The following is a 20,312-nucleotide window of genomic DNA, read 5'->3' on the forward strand; positions in this document are numbered from 1 at the left end:
CTAACGGCCAAAAGGAGCCAAACTGAGATTTGGCACTTAAAACATGCTATAAGCATGGCAAATTAAAAGCTCTTTAAAACTGAAAAGGGATGTTCTATCACATTTTTATTTTTAAATTCATTAATAGCTAATTAACATTTATAAAAACATTTAAGACAAACCCATGCCGTACCATGTTAGCTTAAATGAGTAGCGGGGGGGGGGGGTTCGGGGACGCTTGGGCTGAAAGTGCTCTTGCACCCAGCTCAAGCTTACTTAGGAACAGCAGCGTTACATCGCTCTAGTTTGTCGCGAGCCCACTTCTGGTGAGTTAAGTGTGCACAGCACTCATCTTTGTTTTGTAATTGCATTTATATAGCGCTTACTATACCCGATGAGGCGTCAAAGCGCTTTTTTGGGCGAGTAGCACGCTACTCGGAAACCCATAAAGGATTAGTGGTGAATTAGTATAGTGAAAATATAAAAGTAATTTGAGTGGTGGATATGTTAGTCATTTGGATTGAGAAGGATACTGGGATAGAAGAGGGAAAAGGGTTTGCATTTGTATAGCGCTTGCTACGCCTGATGGGGTGCTGAAGTGCTTTTTCAGCGAGTAGCACGCTAGTCCGGAACTTATAAGTTATTAGTGGTGAATTAGTATAGTGAAAAAAGTAATTAATGTGAGTGGTGGACATGTCAGTCTGTTATTTGGATTAAAAACGATAGTGGAGGGACAGAAGGGAAAGAATTTTTTTGTATTGGAGCTCATAGCAGCAGAAGGCGGCATGGGATGAGTAAAAGGGAGGTGGAGGGCGAAGAGTCAGAGGGAGGGTTTAGAAAGATTTGTTTTTGGGGGGATCCGAATAGTAGAGAAGTATGAGATGATGCAAGGAGGGGTGAAGCAGGGAAGAGTCTAAAGGGTTATTTTGGGGATCATAGTAGTGGTATGGGGTTTGGGATGAATTAGTGGAGGTAATGATACTTAAGGTATAGGGTGAAAAATAGGGTAGTGCACTGGAAAGTAGTAGAAAGAGGTTTGAGATGAGTCAGTTGAGCTAGAAGATATATTGACAGGGTATAGGGTGAAAATAGGGTAGTGCATTGGACATGCTTAACTAGAAGAAAAGTAACTAAGTAAAAGTAATAAATCCATAAATCCAAAAGTACTAAAAATATAGATCCACAAGTACACGGCAGGTATATAGATGCATAAAGAAAGGTACTACATGTAGATTAAAGATGCTTATATTAAACCCTGGCTTCAAAGTGCTTTACTTTATATATATATATTTTTTGTAGATTAGTAAAGCAATTGTAGATAGTTATGATAAAAATATTTACTTATTCATGCAGTCACTTATATACATGTTAAAAACAGAATAAACTATCAGTAATATGTACATTTGTTAAGCAGAACTAATGAATAAATCTACTTTTTTTAAATAATTACTCTACACATTTATGCAAAGCAATACACATAGGTACATATCTATATTACAAATAAATGCTTATATACAGAGATGCTGTATATTTGTCTGCTTATGGTGGTTATGTGGGGAAGAGCCAATTTTTAATAGTTTTCTGAAGATAAGCTGGTTATCCGTGGATCTTATGTGGGGGGTAAAGAGTTTGATAGTTTGGCTGCTTGAACAGAAGAAGAAGTCTTTATTGCTCAGTTACTTAAAACCATTGCAATTGTTAACATATAAAAAAAACCATAAGTTAAATACAATTGGTATATAAAAGATAAAATGACAGATGTATATACAACAAGATTGGCTTCAAATAAAAAAAAAGTGTAGTTATAATGAATACAGAAAAAAAGAAAGATTGTAGGTTTGATTTGCGCCTGGATGTTGGCCGAACTATGATATTTATAGCTGGGTCTGTTGGGGCATAACAGTCCCCTGCAGTGTTAGTGTCCTATTTTACCGTTCAGATATCAGGCCATTACCCATGTCAAGAGAAATGGTTCCTTATCAGTTTTGGGTTTCACTTCATTAGTTGGCGTCGGCCTGTTTTCGCCCTATGTCATTCTTGTTTCTTTTCTGCTTTGTCCAAGAATTTGACGACGTGGCATGCTAATTGAATGTTCATTCCGTCCAAGCAGGCCTTTACTGTCTGCCGGCGTGTTCTTGTGCCCAGCCTGTTGAAGTGCTTTTTTAGAAGGGATCTGCGCTCTTCGTCCAGACCTTTGCAGGTACATAGTAGATGCAGGATGTCTTCCTTTGAGTTCCCGCAAACTCGGCAGTTGATAGTTTCCTTGGGTCTTATCCATGGGGGGAGATGGTTTTGTACTGGAAGTTGGCCCAGCCGTAGACGTAGGAACTTCTCCTTTGTGCGCCTGGTAAACCCGACTCCTAGGTAGGTTTGGCAGAGGCTGGTTTTGTAGCTTTGAATGACAGTCCAGCCATGGGCCCGGGTTGCTAGGCTTGCTTTGTCCTTGATTAGCGACGTAGATCTAACTGATTTGTTAACTAATAGTTTAAAGGTGTTATGAGATCCGCTGCTCATCCAGGCTTCTTGAAGCCTCGAGGAATTTAAGGAGTGGTTAAGATATAGCGCAGCCGCGCTCTTGCTTTTACTTTCCATCTCTTTCCATAGGTGGTGATTTAGGCTTGTGGGTTCGCCTCTCTGTATCTTGTGCCATCTTTTGGCATAGGCACCCATTCGCTCTAGAATTTGGTTTCTCAGGCCGAATTCCAGCCTGATTTGTGCCTGGGAAGTGTAGTTGGGCAAACTGAAGATTATTCTCATGGCCTTCGCTATTGTGTTCAGTTGCTGGGCGTCCCTTCCTCGGAGGCATTCGCTTCCGTAGGTCAGGGCCAATGTTAGTTTTGCCTGTAGCACTTGCAGCAGGGGTGTGAAGCTTCGGCCGACTGCTTTTGTTTTGAGGTTCCTTAATGCAATCCCTACGCTGGTGCCACTCCGTTTTATTGCGTCCTTTTGCTGATTGAATGAGCCCTTTCCGTCGAAGATTACCCCCAGGTACCTATAACTCCTCTACTGTCTCCAATGTGGACCCTCCCATATGCCAGTGAAATCCTGTTGGCGGTCTTTTTGCGTTAATCCTCATTGTTTTGGTTTTTAAGAGATTTATGGTGAGGTTATTGTCTATCGAGTACTTAAACATAGTGCTGATCAGATGTTGTAGCCCTATCAGTGTTCTACTTATTAGGACAATATCGTCAGCATACATTAGATTGGAAATAGTAAGGCCGCCTAGGCTAGGGGCGTGAGTAAATTTCGTCCAGCAGTTGTGCCAGGTCGGACATGAAAATGTTGAAGAGTGTTGGAGCTAGGACACAGCCTGGTTTTAATCCTTTGGTGGTCATTATTTTTCTTGAGAGGAAGTCTCCTGTCCCTAGCTTATCTTGGACCCATGTGTCCGTGTGAAGTAGAATCAGCTGTGTGAGAAGGCCTGATGGGATGTTCCTTTTTTCCAATTTTGACCATAGTAAGTTTCTGTTGACTGTGTCGAACGCTGAGGTGAAGTCAATGAAGCATACATACAGGGGAAGGTTAACTGTCTTTGTGACGTCGATGAGGAGCGAGAGAGCTAGCATGTTTGATGTTGTTCCCATTTGTTTGCGGAATCCTGTCTGAGTAATAGGGATTACTGCATTTTCTTCTGACCAGTCCAAAAGCTCCTCTAATAGAAGACCAGCGTAATATTTGGCTTCGTTGTCGATTAGGGCCATTAGTCTGTAGTTTTTTGGATCCTTTATATTGCCCTTCTTGTGTATTGGTGCTATTATAGAGCCTTTCCATGACGCTGGGATTGTTGCAGCGTCTCTTATCTGCTTGAAAAGTGGTGCTAGGGCTGCTGCCCAGTAATCCGGGTTTTGTTTATACAGTATAGGGGGAATCCTGTTGGGGCCTGGTGCCCCCTCCGCTTTCCCCATCGCGATCCTGCTCATTTGTTTTCCCACAAGGTCAAATGCGTTACTGCCCAATTGTAACGTCCGTGTTGGACTTTTTTTGGCCTTGTCCGGTCGTCTGGTAGATATGAGCTGTGGCGCTGTGTTGAAATGTGCCTGGAGATGATTGGCCCAGGCTTCCTCGGAAACATAAGAATCGATGGTCGGGGTCCTAGCGTTCTGGAGTGAGTTAACTGTTTTCCAGAACCTTCCGCTTGTGTTGGTTCCTTTAGCGTCGTGTAGAAGTCTTGCCCACATTTCATCCTCTTCTTCCCTTTTGCCTTGCCAGATTATTCTCTTTTATTCCTGTTTTAAATTTTGCATCTCCAATTGAATTATAGGGTCCGGTCCGTCACAATGTAGTTTGCGCAGCAGTTTGTTGATGTTACTTTTCAGGTGCTTAATCTTGATATTTTGATTTAAAGGCCTTGTCGCAGTTGTCAGTTGAGTCAATTCTCTTTCCTTGGCTTTTATAGCTTTGGCCACAAGACTTGGGTTTCCTTGTGTGGGCCTGTCCCAGGCTCCTCGTGAAGTGTTTCCAAGCGTTTAGGTACTCAGTGTTGTTTGCGATGCACTTTTCCCACCGGCTTTTTGCGTCAGTTGTAAGGCCTTCCAGGTTTGACGTGTTGCATTGGATTCTTTTTTGAGCCACCAGCAGTGAACAATCCAAGTTTATCGCTAGTCTGGCTTGCGCCACCCCCTGGAAGTTAAGGCCAAATTCTTGGGGCTGGTGGTCACTAGCTGTCATTGTGCCAATTCGGAAATCCGTGATTTTCGCGAAGAGATGCAGGGATACAAATGTGAAGTCTATGGACGAGCTGGCTGTTGAATTGTGAAAAGTAGCTGACGGTGGGCTGTCGTTTGCGAAGCGGCCATTTAGTGCTGCCAGGTTAAGGTGTTCTAGATCCTTAATGCTCGAGTTTGACAGCCGGTTTTGGTTACCCCATTTGCTTATTGCGGGATTTCCCATGCAAGGAACAGTTCTTCTAGCGATGTGTCCCTTGTTTGAGGCCCTCCCAGAAACATATTGAAGTCCTCTGTAACTATGAGGCTTGTGTTCGCTGTCTGTCAGTGTTTTTGAGATCTCTTCTACCAAGAGGATCATTCCTGTTTTTTTTTTCCCGGGGATGTAGATATACGTTCATCAGCCTTAGATTTTGTTTTGAATCTTTTCCCCTCACTTCTAGTTCTATTGTGAGGGTGCAGTTGTTTCCTGTCTGTTTCGCGTTTATGTATTTTGATTCGTTAAAGGTCTTTATTGCTGTGTATATTGTAAGACCGCCCTTTGGATGGCCGTATTTAGTAATTCTAGTCGCTGGGAGGTGATGTGTTGTAGCCTTGAATGTGATGTGGTTGTTCTAGCCAGGTCTCCTGTAAGGCTATTATGTCAAATGTTTGCAGGTAGGAAAGTAGCTGAAGGTCGTCTTTTTTATTTCCTAGGCCATTGATATTCCAAGAACATGATCTTAGTTGTTGCTTTATGGCTGGATTTTGTTGAGTTTTTTGTCAAAGCTTTTCGGCCCTTGTGTTTATTGTCCTCGCTATCCAATTCCAGTCGGTTTGGTCAGTTGGGCATTGCTCTTGCCTGTTTGTCCTGGGCACTGAGTGGCTTCTGGCCCCCTTTAGGACGCTTTCGGTTTTTCCTGGATGTGACTTGCTTGTTGGCTCGTGGGTTTGTCTCTTTGTATGCCTGGCATAGTGGTTCAGGGTAGCCTGTTTTTTCCATTCTTTTTAGGCGTATCCCCCAAGATAAAAAAGTTGACTCAAATTCCAGGATTCTCTTCACAGTTTCGTTCCGTAACCATGTTGTTTTTGTGACCTCCAAATTTGACAAGTGGTAATTATGGATAAATTCCACTGCCGCTAGGTCTTTTGTGCTGATGTCGGTCAGACTGCTAATATTAGATAATAGGAGTAATATGTTACCTCGGTTGAGGATGTCCCCGCTCCCTCTTGATTTGTAGTCTGGAATGAACAGTATTGTACCACTATCAGTTTCCGCCTGAGTGGACTCCCGTTGATTGTAGTCTTTTATGCCCTTATCTCTGTGTGGGATATCATATTGTGGCAGGTTTTAGGTCCTCCCCCCTACCCTTCCCGGATTGTCTTGTTGGCCATGGTTCTGGAGTCTTCTTTTAGGGGCGGGCCTTTACTTCTGCCATTTGTCCCTCCCTTGAGATTGTGAGGGTGGGGTTTTTAATTTGTGGTGGCTCTTCCACCTTCCTGGCTGATGGGGTTATGATTATGGACGAATTTGCTGTGTCTTCTGCTGCTTCTTCTGGTGTTTCTGCTGCTGCAGCTTCTAGAATTGTGGTTGCCCTGTGAAAAAAAGTTTGTATGTTGGTCGTCTTGTTTCTTCCTTTCCTTTTTTGTTTTCGTAATCTTTTATTTACTGCCTTTGGTTCTTCCTTACTTGCCTTTCCTGTAGAGTCGTTAGGGGCAGTTAGTGCTGTATCAGGTTCTTGCCCATACGTGTGTTCAAGTTGTGTATTTGTTTGTGGCAGGGCTTCGCTCCTTCGGTTTGCAGGAAACTGCCTTAAGGATTTCCTTAGTGTTTCTGCATAAGTGTCGTTGGTCGGTTTGTTAACTTCTAGGCCGGTTCGGCTGTTTGGCTCAGTTAGTCCTTTTTGGCTATTTGGTGTGGTTGATGAGTTCTGTGTATTTGTGGTGTCTAAGTGTTCTCTGGATAGCATAAGTTGTTGAGTTTGACCCTCTTTGCCGGTTCCTGGAATGCTGTAAGTTGTGTTATCCGTTTTTTGTTTTAGGTCTGCAAAGATGTCATCCAGGAGTTGGGGGAAGGTAGTGAGTTTGTCTACTATTGTGCAGCATGCGCAGCTCGGCTGCTCTATTTTTGTTTCTGCTTGCACCCTCTTTATCATGCAGTTCATGTCTGCCAGCTTATTATCAATTTTGGCTACATGGATGGCCAAAAAGTTCAGAAGGGATAGTTGGATATCCATTTTTTCCGAATGGTACTGCATGGCCTTTATGGATAGTTGGAGCGTGTTTAGCAGAGATTACCATAGTGCGTCTGCGCTTTTAGGGAGGTCGTCGGTAATGGCGTCTTCTCGGAGTCAGTTGATGGATTCTTCTCTGGATCTTGCTTTCTCTCTGGAGTGCTGACATCGAGCTGTGTGGCAGATGGTGAGTATGAAGCTACCAGCCTCTCCCATTCTTCTGTTAGCTGGGAGTGCTCTTCCATGTTAGAGGATGCAGGTTGGACAAGGGCCTGGCTTATGTCAGTACTTCTGTTTATTTCCGAAGAATCGATTGCTTCTATTAGCTCTTATCTGTGTTTTCTCTAGCTTGCTTGCCCGCACCGCCCCAGGGGTTAGGGTTATTGCCATGAACTCAGTTGCTTCAGTTTCTTCCCCTTCCAATTTTGATTGTCTCTCTGTCTCACCCCAGGTCGGTGTAATCTGAGTCACCAGGTTGTTGTGCTGATCCCGAAGTGTAGCCTGTTCGGACGTCGTGGTGCTGCTACTGTTCCCTGTGTTGGGTTCTGCTTTGTTTTTTGTCTCGGTCTTGTTAAGGGGCTCTAGGTGTGGCTCAGTTTGAATTTTCAGCTTGATGGATCCTAATGGGTCTATTTTTCTTACGAAGTTATGCTCGTCACAGCTAATCGCTTTCACAGCTGCTGGATCTTGGAGCTGTGCGGTCGCCTGGATTGTGATGTTTGGTTCCAGGGGGAGACCCCTTTTGGTGGTGGCATCTGTGATTGTAGTATTGCCCCCACACTTGATAGTTATTTGTGTTTTCAGATTGTACGCTTCTGTCCTCGGATGTGTGAGAAACCCACGTTTTTGTGCCGTGCTTCTCATCTGTACCTTCTGTACCTTCAGGGTGGTTTGTTTGCATGCCCCCTTGTGGTACCATTTGCGGGGGCAGCCCCCTCAGATTGCTGTTAGTGGAGCTTAGGTAAGAGCCGGGCTCTTTCAGAAATGAGAAAAAGGAGTACATTTTGGGTTGAGCGCTCTTTCTCTCCGTTTTGCTGTTAAAAGCTGTTCTTTCTATAGTCTGGCATTAAATCTAATAGCACAGCGTCTTCTTGGTCTGTCGGCACAGTGACTGTCGGTGTTAAATTTCCGCTTGTTGGCCCTGCGTCGTTTGGCAGGTGCATTGTCATTTTCGGTTGTTTTCCTAATTTTGCCTGACCTCATGGCGTGCTTAATTTGGCACAAATTCCTGAGGGACTATTGTTTTATTTATTTTTATTTTTTTGGGGGGGGGGGGGATTCTATGTACCTCAGCTGGCTCAGGGTTCTTGTGTCCCTTTGATGTAGAGGATTATTGGCGGATTGGCGGAGACTTTGTGTTTCTCAGTGATTCCTTTATCTTGCTTCTGTTTGTTAGTTGAATTGCTGTTACTTTCGGTAGCTTTCTGTCCAGGAGGGTTTTGTTTGGTCGGTAAGTACTTGAATTGTGAGATGCTTAAGTTTTTTTTTGTTGCTGAGAGTGAAGCCAAGAATAAGACTGAGGCTGAAACTGAGGTTAAAATGGTGGAAGTAGTTTTGCACGAGTTATACTCCGGTTTCCTTCCTTAATTGGCTGGTTGAACCTTTAGTCATTAGTTGTTAACTGCTGGGTTGTTAGATTTTGCTTTTTGTTGGTGTTTGTTGATATTTTTCCCCTTTAGTCTGTTTTTCTTATGTGACAACTGTATGGCCGCCGCCGCTCTCCACCCTCTGGCGTGCCGACCCTCTCCACGCCGCTCCCGAAGCACCACAGGAGAAACAGTGGGGTCAGTGGGAGTCGGATGCCCAAGACGCCCAGGACGAACTCCAAGTGTTGGGCTCAATCAACAGTACAGCGGGAGGCGAGGGGCAAAGAGCGGGTAAAAAAACGGAGCGTGAGCGGGGCAAGAGCGGGGCAACAGCTGCAGGCGAGGCAGGGATCTCAGTGGACTCACCTGCCTGCGATGCGATGGTCGTTAAATGCCCACGGTTCCTGCTGCACCGAACCCCCCCCCCCCCCCCCCCCGACGCCGTAGATCACCGTAGATCGAAGCCGGGCACGGCGCTGGATGCAGCGACCTGCGAGGCCCGGGACAAGACTTGGCTGCGAGCGAGGGATGGGCGGGGTGTTTCCTCCTACACCTCTCCCCCTGCCTTGTCCTAGGTTGCTCCTTGCTCCGAGCTCCTAGCCTCGGCCCGGTCAGCTCCGCTCGCCGCCCGTCGCCACCGCTCGTTCGGACTGCGGAAGTGCAACAGCGCCCTCTGCAGTCTGACACAGTCGGGACGGAATCTCAGCACCAACTCAGTGAATCGCAAGCTGAGCTGCTTGAACAGAGAATGATGTGCCACCCATTTTTTTTTCTTGTATCTTGAGGTGAAGTGCCACTCTAGAGCAGAGGTTCCTTTATTGAATGTGTTTGATTTTATTCCTGAAGAAAAGCGATTCCGTTCCATGTATTGCTTTGTGGGTGGTAAAAAGCAGCTTGAACGTGGATCTTCTGGCAAACAATAACCAATGCAGGGCTTTCAAGGCAGGGGAGATGTGGTCTTGCGGTTTTATACGCAAGAGTAGTCTGGCAACCTAGTTCTGAATCAGTTGTTGTGTTTTCAAGGTCATTAAAGGTGATCCGTGGTAGAGGCTATTGGCGTGTTTGAGTTTGGACAGAACAAGGGTGATGTTAGCCTGGACCTTGTGTGGAAATCCCAAATAGGTCAAGATTCGTTGCAGAGTTTTTATAGTAACAAAGCTTTATCTTGCTAGTTCCTCCATTTGGGCAGTCAGATAGCTTGGCTTTGATGGTCATTCCAAGGTTTCTTACTTCGTTCGATATTTTAGGCAGTGAACCCAGTTCATCAGGCCAGGCAGGTCATAGCATGTGAGGTGAAATTGATTATCAGGTCTGGTAATTACTTCATGTAGATGTTGGAAAGCATGGGAGGGATAGAGCCTTGAGGGAATCCTACTTTTGTGCAGTATTGTTTGGACGAGAAAGGTGGGGTCTAAGTGACATTAGTTCTGTTGCGAAGCTAGGACGTGATACATTATAGAGCAATCCTCTATGCCGGCTTTGTAGAGTCTTTGTATCAGTGTGTTATGGTCCGTGTCAAAGGCAGCCGAGGGGTCCAAGAAAAGTAGTGCAGCAACCCTGTTGCAGTCAACTGTGTTCTTCAGGTCATCCCAGATGGCAATGAGGGCAGTCCCGTCAACAACTAAGCATCGGGTGTTAGACTAACGCATTTCAGTGTGGTGGTTCGCATCACCGCACTGAAATGCAAGGTGACACATAGCGCCTTTAATGCACCATATAAACTTCCGTGGCAGCATGTGTTACGCGCTGCTCCCGGCAGGCTTGGGGGCTCTTGCTCAGCCTGCACAGTATAAAATGTTACTACACCTGGGCGGTATTAATAATCACATTGACCGGAAAGGACGGGTGGAAGTCACACTAATAGGCGGTCCGTCAGCTCCTGCTGCCAGTCTCATGCGGTGCGAGTGGCAAGGTTGTGTTCATAAAGTTGCAAATGGCAGCGCAGCCTACACTACAGGCGGCGGGAATCATCCTGAGACAGACCCAGCCCCACCAGCACCTCGTAAACCACCTGCTGACACCCTATTGCATTCATCATTGAGGCATTGGCAGCCAGAGCGGACCATTGCTCTCAGGCCCGACCATACGCCGCCTTAACTAGACCGACCCCAGCATTGCCACGGGGCCCGCCAGTAGCCACGGCCCCAGCTCGCACCTGAAAGAAATGTATGCTGACTCAGAGCCCGCTATACATACTTGCTCTAGCTGATATAGTAAATAAAACTGACTTCATTCTGTACTGAGAACTGAACATTCACACAGTCAGACTGTGCTGTGCTCAGTTTTCACTATGATGTAACTAGAGTAGTTTGAGGCAATTAGCTTGGCTTTAGCACCATGGACAGTGCGCCGGACTAAAACGATGTGCCCAGCACCAGGTAAGCGTCATTTTGAAATAAATACAGCCTGCCTGGCTGTGACCTATCTGTGCCACTGCCTTAGAAGTTCTCTGAGACTTTCCTAATGCCGAGAAGAGATCCGTGTTGGGGCCCATCAAATCCTGTTCAGCCCGGGTCCATGTGGAATGTTCCTCTGCATTAATGGATTGATTGCCAGAGAGGAGCTGGGAGACAAGTGGGCGTAGGCTGGTTAAGGCAGTGGCAGAATTCATGGTTTTTCAGCCAGCCCACCAGACAACAGGTGTCAGAGTCTGTGGCAGCGATGTTCTTTGTAACCCAGCCCACACCCCCTGAATTGATGCATCCGCCTGGCAACAGAGCACCTGAAGTCATACACGTGTTGAAGTTCTGAGTTCGCAAGAGCCAGGTAGTACTTTTCTTTCAAAGCAAGGACATGACTCTCGTAACAGCCATGCAGAGCTCCTCGCATGGTCCAGCATGCATCCTGACTTACTAGACACTGGCAGGTTTAGTACTTGGACTCATAGGTCTTAGAGTTTCTAGTTGCTCAAATAGGTGTAATTTCTGATTACACCCATTTCCGTCCCTAGTTTTCATTGCTTGATTTTGCTCACGAGAAAACGAAACGTCACTCCTAATTACACTGAAACTATTTGAAACCTTGACAGCAATGGGAGGGCAGAATCTGTGCCTCTTCCTGGACGGAATCTCACTTGGAAGTTTGCAAGTATGGCACTCTTCAATGAATTGTGAAATCTGGGCAAAAGCTGCTCTATCAGTTTGCCCAGGAAAGGTCAATTTGAAATCGGTCTGTAGTTGTCAGGTTTCAGTGGGTCCAAGTTTCTTTTCATCAGTAATGGGCGTATGTATGACTGAGTTCTCCTGGAAATATTCCGGAAGTTAAGGAGTTGATTCTCTTCATTGGAGTGGCAGCAGCAGAGGTTGTTAGAATTGTCTTGAAGGTTTGTTGTGGACACGGGTCAGAAGGGCTGCCGGCATACCTGCATGCTTTGACCAGGTCCATACATTTTGTGCAATTTGGTGTACGAAATTGAGAATTTTATAGGATTCTATATTTGCACATTCAGAAATTTGGATTTTGTCTGAATAGTAATTTCTTTGCTTTTTTGATAGCGGACTTTTATAATTGTTAATTTTCTGTAGGCGAAAGTTTGTCTTGGTTGGCGTTTATCTTTAGCCAGGGACGTTGCAGCTTTCAGAGTTGTTTTATCTCTGTATTCCTCAAAGGTGCTCGTTTGTTCTTTGGTTTCTAGTGGTATCAGGATATCAAGTTTCCTGTAGCCACTCAGTTTAACAGAATTTAATGTTTCTAGATCTCTACTGTATGTTAGTTGTGTCTCCAAGTGTTCCAAATTGAGTTTGTTCCACAGCAGATAAGTGGATGTGTGTAAGGTGGTTTTAGGTGTGTCACTTAGTGTTAGTTTATGTTGTAAGGCAAGCAAATGGTGGTCTGACCATGTGACCGGAATCATAGCTTGAAAGGTAACTAGTTCTCTATTAGCAAAAATGATATCTAGGATGTGTCTACCAATGTGTGTGGGATTGTGGTCCATCTGATGCAGGTTCAGTGATTCTAGGCCAGCGATGATTGTTTTTGGATGGGGCATATTTGGTTTGTCAAACTAAATGTTGAGGTCAACCAGAATGCATAGGTGGATTGTAGTGTTATCAGGTTTGAAACCATGTCTAGAAGTGCATCTGAAACGATTACCTTGCTAGGTGGAGGTCTGTAAAGGAGCAGGATGTTACAGGAGAAAGACTGTCGGATTGCATCTGGTGAAAAGAGCCTCACAACTTTTTATGGAGAGGTCGTCAATTTTAGTGATATGAAATGTTTGCCTGAACACAACAGCTAGACCACCTGGATGTGAGGTTTGTTCTTCGAAAGTGATCGAGCATTTATTAGTTTGACAGTTTAGAGAACGTGCTTTGGAGATAGTGTGACTGTTTTGTAGAGGAGTGAGCAATATTTTGTGGGTTTGCAGCTGCTGTGTCCGTAGTTTTGGTATTAGGTATACAAAGTAGCTTTTCTGTATTGTGTTCTTCGCCCAGCAGGCTAAGATGGCATTTTGATGGATCAGTGAGCGTAGGTGGAGACTGTTTGAGTGCGAGTTGGTGTGCTGGGTTTTTGTAGTGTAACCTTATTGTGCAGTAGACACGGAAAAACTAAGTTGGGTGGAGTGATGCTTATTTTGTTTGCGTCTGTTTAGGGTGGTAGGTACACGAGTAAGGGGTGTTGGTGCAGCATGTGGATCATGTAGTAAGGCTCTAAATTGTCCAATGGTTGAGAGGCGGTTAAGAGTTGCTGTGATGCTGCATATGTGTTGGGTGTGGCTGAAGAGCGAAAGCTTGGTACTGGTGTTAGTTTATTTGTGTAATTTGACAGGTGGGTGTATGTTTGTGATGGTAAGTATTCGGTGTTGCGCTTGAGATTTTATTGTACTGGTATGTTTAGTTTTGAGGAGTAGTGAAAGGAGATGCTGATGTATTTTTTTTAAGAGATGGATAGGTTAGTATAGTATTGTTTGTGAGTGAAAGTTGTAGGCAAAGGGTGTGGTGATGTGTGTGAGTGGAGTGCATGTGTGCAAGAGGGGGTGAAGTAGAGTTGTGTTTTTCTTAGACTAGTTTGCTGCAAGAGGTAATGTGTGGTTGTCTTATTGTGGTCGAAAGAGGCAGGTGTTGAAGAAATGATGGAAGGCTGAGTACAGGTTTGTTGGTAACAAAAAGAATCACATACACAGATACATAGACATACATTCACCTCACCACCTAACCTGCAAAGCACAGGATATATACACAAAAGGTTTGTTTAAGTCTAGATTTATATAGGTTTTATATTTATTGAAATGCATTTTTTCATCATTATATTTTATTGTATGTAATGTGTGTTACTAATGTACAATTGTTACTGCCCTTAATATAAAAGTCATACCTATCCCTAAACCCCAAGCCATTACCACCCTTATGCACTATCCATCCCAGTCACTAAAAACCTTACTAACCCGTAACACTATCCATTCCAGAACTTTAAAACCCTTTTACCGCTCATTACTATTAACTAACATGCTCCTTATACCTGACCTAAAAATCCCTTACTACCCCTTAACTCCCAGCATCCCTAAACCAAGCATTGCTGGTCCCCAATCCCTAAAGACCTAACTACCCATATAAAAAATGTAAATATGTACACATTTATATAGGATTACTTTTTATTTTTATAAAAAACTTTCAATTTATTACTTAAAGTTAAATGCAGTAGTTAAACGCAAAACTGCCATAGTTTAATAAACTCGTTTTAAATTTTTTTAAATACTATATGGATTTAATTTTAAATTTAAAATAACTTAAAATAAAAGTATTACTTGTGACAAAAATAAAAATGTAAATATTATATATGCATATATAATGAAGGTTGTTCTTTAAAAATCGAACTTTTACTACAACACAAACGTACTGAAATCTTACCCTTGATGCACCAGTCTGCAAAGTACTAACCTGTAACGTAACAACTCTAAAAGGTACAGACTGCGAGGCAATGGTAAAACACCCCATAAACATCAATGAAACTTGGGTCTATAAGGCAACTTATGCTAAATATTATTAGGTAATTTGTTCAAGGACAAGGTGTGGATATTTGGCTGCACAATTCCTTATGCGAAGGTCTGACTTTAAATTCAATCTAGCAGATTTATATTTCTATACATTAATCACAGGAAGGGACTGTTTTAAGTGTGAGCAAAGAATCTTTTATATGCTACCTGTGATTAAGTACAACAGGTTTCATCTATACTACGGCATATACATTCTTTGCCCCCTCAGAACCTGCCCACGACGTCAGATTGCAAAGAAACCCCAGGAAAGACCCTTAAAGGTCAGAGTTCATGAGAAAAGAGGTGGAGGAACAGGAAGAGGACTTTGTCATTCTTTGCAAGTTTGTATTAGACACATCAGTGTCTGCAGCTGTGTGTATGACCAGCTTCCGGTACCTACTGAGTGAGTATAGTGTTCTAGAGATATTGACCTGAAGGACTTGTGGAGAAGCCAAAAGGACCACAATTAGAGGGGCTACAAAGGCAGTTTGTGATCCCAAGGATGGGCACAATATGTCTTGAAGCACCAAAGGCACTGGAGTTGCATGGAACAGAAGGACATGTATACTGGGGAATACAAGTAGTCTAAACAAGACCTGAACATGCATCGCCAGATACAGTCTAGCAGGAACTTTTGCACAAGGGAGCGTCACCCAAGATCATAGATGGGCCAGCTTTACCTCCATCAGTGGAAAAACCTATGAGCAACAGACCAAAATCAAAAGCAAAATAACCAACAATCTGTACCGGCGTCAGGCTGCAGCTTAATACAAGTCTTGCTGCAGGGATTCTGCTCAGGAACAGAAGTATGCTTGGGACCATAGAACCTCGGCATGTAGGGACGGAGTCACGGTACTACCTCAGTATCAACAAGAACAAGTTCGACTAGCTATTGTGCCTCACTTGCCCTCCTAACCTTTCAAGAGAAACCAGTGAGTTGACACCCCAGAAAACGACACTCTCGATCCTCTCAGGGATCACGGTAACAGGACACCCTTTCGCTCTCCCATACTCTTCCACAATAAGAAAAAAGAGACACAAATGAAGCTTAGAATACTTATTTACACTATTGTGCTCAAACATGCAGTATTTGCTCCACAATTGGAAAACAAATGGATAGCAAAAATATCACCAGCATGGTTAAAAAAAACATACCTTAAAAGTTCTGTCATTTTATAAGACTGATTAGCCTAAACCGCCCCCACCCATCTACTAAAGCTAATGTTTATATATCGAAGATCTGTGGGATGAGTGATGGACCCCGTACCTTAGCATACATAGATACACAGATGTTCAGGATATCTGGGCTACAAGTAAACTGGTCCAAGACCTGTTTGTTCCCGCTGCGCCAGGGCGAACCGCGACCTGACATCCGACCACTGCTCAACTGGGAGCCTAGTTGTCTTAAATACTTAGGAGTACATATATACCATTCTGCTGTGGATATGCTGGAAGGCAACGTGGGACGATATATACCGGCACTGAAGGGCAGCATGTCCTTTGGGCCACGCTCCCGCTCTCGGTAACAGGACGAATCTCATTATTAAAAAGGATAGCTTTGCCACGCCTTCTATACTACTTCTGCACGCTCCCGGTGTGGATACCGGGCTCTGTTTTCCGGCAGCTGCAATCGTTGTTAGTCTCGTTCCTCTGGGGCACGGGAAGGCGCAGAATTGCGATGGCGACTGACCCGTCCAAAGGACGAGGGGGGCCTAGCGTTCCCGGACTTCGAGTTTTACTATCTGGCGGCGCAGCTGCAGGTCTTTACACAGGAGGTGGCAAGAGTATATCGGGGGCCGGAGCAAGACAGAGGAGGCACCCCCCCCATGTGCTGGCGTATATCACGCTGCAGCAGAGGCTGGTCATCGGAGACTTGTCCATGGAGGAAGAGACGTTCAGGCAATGCTGGAACCGATCGCAGCGTCGAGCGGGAGTGCGGCGTCCGTATGCGCCGGAGATACCGCTGGGAATGGTGACGGCGCTCCCGCACGGAGGAGATTGGTCGGGATTCCAGGTGTGGGAGGAGGCGGGCCTACAAATGTTGGGCGACTTGTACGAGGAGGGAGTGTTGATCCCTTATCAAACTCTGCAGGAGCGGTTTGGTCTTCCGATGGGAGATTATCTGATGCACGCGGCAGTGACTGGAGCGATGCAGGAGCACTGGGGAGAGGGGCTCCTACAGCCTACCACATCTGCGGCTTGCCAATACACCATGATGTCTGCTGGCACTTACAAAGCAGTGGCTTGTCTGTACTCCAGAATGATGCGCGAAACTTTACAGCCGATGGCGGCGCTGAAGGCGAAATGGGAGCTGGATATACAGACAGATCCCAGACACCACGTGGGCGGGTATAGGGAGGAGGGCTAGGAAGAGCACATGGAACGCACGCTTCCAGTTGATACACTTTTATGTCCTCCACAGGGCCTACCTAACACCAGGTAAAATTGGGAAATATTTCGGAGTGGAGGATGCGGCGTGCCCTAGATGCGGCGCAATAGGAGCAGAGCTAGGTCATATGCTATGGCACTGCCCTCACCTGCGCGAATACTGGAGGGAAGTGGGCGAGACACTGGCTGAGGTAACGGACAGGGAATTGCAATACAACAAGGCGGTCTGTGTCCTGCACTGGTTTCCTCACACGCCCAAGAACAAGACCACAAGTAAATTTATAGATATGGGCCTCCTCTTGGCAAAGAGGGAAGTGACGAGGCTCTGGAAGTCGAAGGTGGGCCCCACACATAGGAGGTGGATTAATGAACTACAGAAATGGGCGGCAAGTTAAAGTACACTTAGATACCAACTGGCGTGTCGTAGGTCAGATGATAGGGCACTAGAGGCGGCCACAGAGTGGGAGATGTTGGTGCAGGCCCTGCGCAACAGCGAGATTGAGGAGGAAGAGGAGCCCTCTGATGCTGATCCCCGGAACGTCCCAACCACACATACACAGTAGATAGTCATTTACTTCTGATAAGTACCCAAGAATACATATTAAGGCAGAGTCCAGTCGTTGGCGAGGGCACTGTAGGGTGGAGAGGGAGGGGGATAGGGACTGGGGAGGGGGAGTGACTGGGTGGAAGGGAAGGGGGGGAGAAAACAAAAGTGGAACATAGACATCCTATAATGATATAAACAAATGTACAGGGTGAAATATGGTTAAGTATAATGACCTACATGTTATCGCTGCCCGGCCTCTGGGATGTGGGCTCACAAGCTGTGTACGGAAGCCTCATGGCCAAGAAAGGAAAAGGCACTGGCATTTGCGGTGTAGGGTCATTATGTATGTAAGCTGGTTATCTTTTTGTTCTACAATAAAAACGGTTTAAAAAAAAAAAAGACACAGATGTTCTACATCTCAGCTGATGTGTTAAATCTTCACTCAGGACCTTCGCTCACTGTTTCTTTTAACTCTTGTGCTTAGGTGACAAGACGTGTGCACAAACAGCAGCTGCATTCTCATGTTATGTCTAGGTGCTAGTGTCCAACCAGAGAACAAGATGCATTGTTTGACCTTGTCCATGGTGTTCAGACTAAGTCCCAGGAAAGCAACGGAAACTAAAACATTCAGGTTCTGTGTGAAAATACAATGTGGCACCAAAGCAAACATGCTTATGTAGTAATATGCGCAACAGAAATGCTGCCTACAAAGTGAATAACTAAGCCAACATAGGGAAAACGACAATGGGCCATTACAGGTGGAAATACCAGAATGTGTTGACTGGGCATATCAGGGATCAGGTCTGTTGGATTTAAATCCAGTTGTGGAAACAGCATGTCAACCATTAGTATTTACTGGCCACAACCACGGGTTAGGATTAGAAAATGATGAATTAAATGTACCATTCTGCACCATGCCATTTAACTGTTCATCCGTGTAATTTGTGAAACTCTGCCAGTTATAAAAGCGAGCAATAAAGGGAATTGTGGGGTGTACATTTCTTAAATTTTTGTTGATTCTAGACAATCTGCTGGATTGTTTCATTCAAGTAAATCATTCAAGAAAATCATTAGGGTTGGGATTAAACCGGCTTGAAATAATATTTCAGTTCCCTGCACCTGCCAAGATTTAGTTCCCAAAATCAACTTAAAGGCTATGTTTACTGGAAGGACGCCATTGATTTCAAGGGCGAACTGGTTGTCAAATGAAGCTGTATATGAGATTAGTCTGGGTGGCGTATATTTTATTTGATGGGGTAGGAACTAATTTGAAATATGAAGCATGATCTGATGTGTCATATCCTATAAAATGTGTACATTTGTCTTTTGGAACTCCCTTGTGGGGAGAGTTGGACAATGTTCCCATTGTGTGTAAATAAAATGTGGACACAGACCATCAGCTCTGTCCAGAAAATAATACCCATAATGATAAACATTTGGGCATGGTTGGCATAAGATAGGTCCTCCGATTCGTAAACAAAATACTCAAGGTCCGAAATCATAGAACAGTATCAACATCCGAATCGTCCGAATCTAACCCAGGTACTAAGGTCACCCGAAGAAACTTTGAACAAATATGGTATCTGCAGGATCTAGACAAGTCTTCAGTTTCTGTGATGAAGGATGGGGGGCCAACACCTCATCGACCAGTTCCGTAGTAGAACGTTCCGGGAGGTAATGGCCATTGATTAACAGGAAAAAACGGTCACAAATCCAATCCACATGAACAGAAAAACCAAGTAGAGTATGATCCAGACTTATCAGAGGTGGGACTAGATAAGTGCATTTTTTTTTTTGATAATCAGTTTATTAGGTTTTAAAAAGAAGAAATTCATTGGCAGTAAAACAGACACATTCAAACACATTGCAATCACCAGGAATGACAAGGAATCAAGAACACAGTCAAGGGGAGGGCATACCACCAGCTGATAAAACAACCAAATAACTGAAGAACACAAAAACCTCAGACCCGCAGTAAGTTGAACCATTTGCCCCAGATTTTGACAAAAAGTTCAGGGCATCCCCGGGCTTCGAAAAAAGGCTCCTCCTGGGTGCCGCACAAGTCTACTCCCTTCCTCCAGCTCCGTACTGTAGGGGATTTAGCTTGAAACCAGAGTGCCGTAATGTCTCGTTTTGCCACCGCCAATGCTGTTCCCAAGAAGCACTTATCAGCCCGGGATCCATCAAGGCCATCAAACACCCCCAGGAGCAGACAACAGTTCATGGGGTACCTCCCACCCAAGGGCCTACGCGAGCTCCAGCTCTACCCCCACCCAAAATGGCGCAAGGGCAAGACATTGCCATACCATGTGGTAAAAGTCAGCTGGAGCCCACTGGCATAACGTGCAGGACAGGGAGGGATGCAGACGGGCATTGTACAGGCGCGCGGGGGGAGTGGGGGGGGGTGGAGGGACGCTGCATGGAGATAGAGTTGGACGAGACGCAGCTTGGAGGTAGTCAGCGATTTGGGAGCCATAAGGGCGTCCCTCCAATCCGCGTCCTCCAGGGGACCCAGCCACCCCTCCCAGCGAGCGCGAAGGGGCTCTAGGGCCACGGGCCGTTCACGAGGGAACATTAGATCCGCGACACCCCCCCCCCCCGCCCTTCTACCCAGGTTCCCCGTCACCTGGGCCTCCAGGGGGCTGACTTGCGGGAAGGACTCAGGGGAAGGGACGCGGACTTGAAGGGCATGCCTCAATTGTAGATACTTATAGAATTGGGAGGAGTGGAGGGAGTGACGGTGCTGAAGGTCTGCAAAGGATCTGACATGGTCCCCCACCCAAGCGTCTCCCAACAGCGAAATCCCTATGAGGTCCCACCTGCGAAAGCCCTGGAGAGAGGAGACCTCCGCCAGCCATGTCCCATTCCACAGGGGTGTTTGCCTGCTAAGTTTCTGGTCCCATTTTACATATCTTAGCGCAGCATGCCAGGCCACAAGCACCGCCCTGGTGATGGTGGGAAAAG

General features: G+C 45.4%; 1 protein-coding gene across 5 annotated transcripts in view; it reads right to left on the reverse strand.

Moving 5' to 3' along the window:
* The window catches only part of ITPR1 (inositol 1,4,5-trisphosphate receptor type 1), a 1,957,366-nt gene that overhangs the window by 1,466,962 nt on the left and 470,092 nt on the right, over positions 1–20,312 (reverse strand). The gene's annotated exons all lie outside the window — the stretch shown is intronic.

This window comes from Triturus cristatus, chromosome 9 (genome assembly GCF_964204655.1).
Source record: "Triturus cristatus chromosome 9, aTriCri1.1, whole genome shotgun sequence".
Taxonomy (NCBI): Eukaryota; Metazoa; Chordata; class Amphibia; order Caudata; family Salamandridae; genus Triturus; species Triturus cristatus.